The sequence below is a fragment of the Arachis stenosperma genome, chromosome 1 (assembly GCF_014773155.1).
Source record: "Arachis stenosperma cultivar V10309 chromosome 1, arast.V10309.gnm1.PFL2, whole genome shotgun sequence".
NCBI classification, from domain to species: Eukaryota; Viridiplantae; Streptophyta; class Magnoliopsida; order Fabales; family Fabaceae; genus Arachis; species Arachis stenosperma.
In genome coordinates, this window is record NC_080377.1 from 9,425,869 (window position 1) to 9,430,498 (window position 4,630).

Here is a 4,630-nt window from a genome sequence, read left to right on the forward strand (position 1 = left end):
GGTGAAAAAGAGTAAAAAAGAAGTTAAAAAAATAGTTTTAATCCTATGGAATAAGTAGATAAAAATTAAATGGGTGTTATACTCATTTCAGATAAAAAGATGGCTAAAAATATGATATAAACAAGATATAAATAAAATTCTGAATTTAGTAGGCTTAGGAGTAAAATAATAGTTATATAAATTATTTGGGTCAAAGTGATATTTAAAATAAAGTTTTAAACTTAAATAAAATTTTTAGTAAAAGTTAGAAGTAAAATGGCAAAAGTGATAATTAGAGCAAGTAAATAAATTAATAAAGGATAAATTGGTTTTTAGGTTCCTAGTGGTAAAAATTGGCATTTAATAAAAATATTAGGAACAATTTGGCCATAGAAAACTATCAGGATTAATCTGGTAAAATTTTGACGCTAAACAAGGTCAAATGGTAAAACTTGAGTACTTAAGTGTAAAAATAGAATTTTTAGGCATAACATCACAAAATAAAAAATGATTAATTAATTTAATGAAAGTAAAAAGGTATTGTAGTAAAAATATGTGAGTATAATGGTAAATTAATAATATTAGTTGTAAAAGTATCATTAAAAACTTAAAGAAAACGGTAAAAAAAGAAGTTCAACAAAAAGGATATAATGGTAAAATGTGATAAGGCTAAGATATTTTAAGAAAAAGATCGGGTACAAATTTTTATAAAAGAAGGACAAAGAAGTCCCTTAGGGATCAATTTTATTTGAGATGCATCGCAAAAAAAGAACTATAAATTCCAAGATGCTAGAGGTTGTTTGGAGGCAGGTATTACCCACTCACGGTTAATATTCTATTTCCCTTTTTGCGTATATATTACGGCATCAAGCTTTGCGATGATTGCCTATATCACAGACTGGAGGTATTATTAACCACACTGACACCTATGCATAGATGGACGCAATCGAAAATCCATATCTAGGACTAGTTCCTAGGTAACGTCAGGTTGCAGGTAGTCAACTGATGCATGAGCTCATGGTCTGCATAGGACCAAATATGCATCATACTTGATTGCTGCATTCTCTATATTTGTGATTGCTTACTTGTACCTAAGGCTGGCAATATATACCCTACCCGCAGGTACCTAACCCGGACCAATCTGTTAGGGTAGGATTGTCTACCCTACCCGCTGTGGGTAGGGTAGAGTACGGTGTGAATTTGGCTGTGGGTAGGGTAGGGTACGTGTTTAGGACATACCCTACCCTACCCTATCCGCACCCCTAATATATTATATAATATATATGTAAAATTTATGTATGTAATGAAGAAAGTGAGTCTCGAACTCACAATCTTCCTCTTATAAAAACTTGAAATAACCATTAAGCTAGTTGATGATCATATTATTTATAATTTTATGTTGAATTTCTTTAATATGTTATTGTTTTTAATTTTAATTCGAACTTAGTTTTTATTTTCTATTTTTATTAATATATATATGAAATTTGGAATGGTTGAATTTTATATTTGTTTGAAAATTTTTTATGTTTCTCAGGCAGGGTCGGGTAAGGTAGGATTTAGAACTTTAGAATGCGGGTATCGTTAGGGTTGAGAGATTCTCAACCCACGGGTAGGGTAGGATAGAGTTTTAAGAAAGTTTTCAACTCGTGGGTAGTGTTAGGGTAGAGTCTAAACCCTACCCTACCCTATCCATTGCCAACCCTACTTATACCTGTGATTGTGTTTTGTCTCTGCTTCTTGTATTCCGTACTTGGTTACTATTTTGCTAAACACTCATGCTTATACATGTTTGCGTGACTTACCTACATAACCGCGCGAAGTCTCAGATTTAGGCTGTGGAACCCCTTAGATTTTTTCGAATAGTACCTTGTTGGGAACCTTAGATTCTCGCCCCTTACTTCTCCCATTTCGCAGATGCAAACCGGCAAGATCTTATTTGAATTTCTAGCCTTGAGATGGGCGAGTAGTAGTAGCATTACCGGTGGGTTAAAGTGACTTTTTTTACTTCCACATAGCATTTTCGTGTTTCTTCAGCTGCCAGAAATTGGTGACCAGTAGTAGTTATAGTAGTAGTCTTTGCCTTCATTTTGTATAGATTTTTAGAGGGTTAGGTGCTTTTGTAAATATCTATAAAAAATAAGTTAAAACAGGTCCCAAACTAAGGTTACTCTTATGAATCGAGGCCTGTTAGTATAAATATAGACTCTGTAAATATTTTTATGAATAAGCAACGACGTGATCCACTGTGAACTATGATGTAGTAAATGATCCTTCGAGCATATATATATGATATTACTACGTTTTATGTATTTTTTATGCTTCATGTAGATATTATTTGTCTAATTATTACCTATTCTGTTATATCTATATATCTGACACGCGATCTTGACTAGCGCTACAGGCTCATATGTATATATTTAATATAAGGTCTAGAGTCTCTAAGAAAAGCCGTGAAGTAGCGCATGACAGCTAGCATTCGTTATGACATGTTAAAAGTTGGGTCGTTACATGAATTCTATAATGTATTATGTCTACAGAGAGACTATTTATATGTAGATCTCGTTTGACCATCTCATAGATGGTCTTTCTAGGTCTTCCTCTGCCTTTTACCCCTTGTCCATCTTCCATCTTATCCATCCTCCAATTTGGGTGCTCTGTCGATCTTCTTCTCACATGTCTAAATCACCTGAGACGCGATTCTACCATCTTTTCCAAAATAGGTGCTACTCCAACTCTCTCTTATATCTTCGTTCCTTATTCTATCCAATTGCGTATGACCACTCATCCATCTCAACATCTTTATCTCTGTCACACTTAACTTATGTTCGTGCTCCTCTTTGGCCACCCAACACTCTATACCATAAAGCATAGCCGGTCTGATAGCAGTGCGATAAAATTTACCTTTAAGTTTTAAATGTACTTTTTTATCACATATAAAACCAGACGCACTCTGCCATTTTGACCAACCTGCTTAGATCTTATGGTTTACATCCTGTTCAATCTTTCTATTATCATGTATGATGCATCCAAGATACTTAAAACTTTTAACTTTTCATAGCATATTTTCTCTAATTTTCACCTCTGTATTAGAGTTTTCACTTCGACGGCCGAACTTACATTCCATATATTCTGTCTTGCTACGACTTCTGCACAGACCATACACTTCTAGAGATTCTCTTCATAAATCTAACTTTTTATTCAGATATTCCCTTGATTCTCACATAAGAACGATATCATCTGCAAAATGCATGCACAATGACACATGCTCTTGGATATGCTCTGTGAGTACTTCTAAGTCTAATGTAAAAAGGTATGGACTTAAGGATGATCCCTGGTATAATTCTATACTATTAGAAAATTCCTCTGTCACACCACCTTGAGTCTTCACACTAGTTGTATCCCATCATACATGTCTTTAATTGCACAAATATATGCGATCTTTACTCTCTTTCTTTCCAAAACCTTCCATAAGACATCCCTTGACACCCTATCGTATGCTTTTTCCAAATCAATAAATACTATATGTAGATCCCTTTTATTATTACGATATCTCTCCATCATCCTTCTCAATAGGTATGTAGCTTCAGTGATGGATCTGCTTGACATAAAATCAAATTGGTTCTCTGTTACTTGTGTCTCTTGTCTCAACCTCTATTTTATCACCCTTTTCCATAACTTCATGGTATGGCTCATGAGCTTGATTCCTCTATAGTTTTTGCAACTCTATATATCCCCCTTATTCTTGTAAATAGGTACTGAGGTGCTCTTTCTTCACTCATTTGGCATCTTTTTTGACCTTAAAATCTCATTAAAAAGCTTGGTTAATGGTGCGCGAAATTGTGATCACTACACAACTTTGCACAACTAACCAGCAAGTGCACTGGGTCGTTCAAGTAATAAACCTTACGCGAGTAAGGGTCGATCCCACGGAGATTGTTGGTATGAAGCAAGCTATGGTCACCTTGTAAATCTTAGTCAGGCAGACTCAAATGGGTATAGATGATGAATGAATAAAACATAAAGATAAAGATAGAGATACTTATGTATATCATTGGTGAGAGCTTCAGATAAGCGTATGAAGATGCTATCCCTTCCGTCTCTCTGCTTTCCTACTGTCTTCATCCAATCCTTCTTACTCCTTTCCATGGCAAGCTTATGCAAGGGTTTCACCGTTGTCAGTGGCTACCTCCCATCCTCTCATTGGAAATGTTCAACGCACCCTGTCACGGCACGGCTATCCATCTGTCGGTTCTCAATCAGGCCGGAATAGAATCCAGTGATTCTTTTGCATCTGTCACTAACGCCCCGCCTTCAGGAGTTTGAAGCACGTCACAGTCATTCAATCATTGAATCCTACTCAGAATACCACAGACAAGGTTAGACCTTCCGAATTCTCTTGAATGCCGCCATCAGTTCTTGCCTATACCACGAAGACTCTGATCTCACGGAATGGCTGGCTCGTTTGTCAGGCGAGCACTCGGTTGTTAGGCGATCAACCATGCATCGTGTATCAGGAATCCAAGAGATAAACATTAGAGCCTCGTTTGCTTGTAGAACAAGAGTGGTTGTCAGTCACTTTGTTCATAAGTGAGAATGATGATGAGTGTCACATAATCATCACATTCATCAAGTTCTTGAGTGCGAATGAATA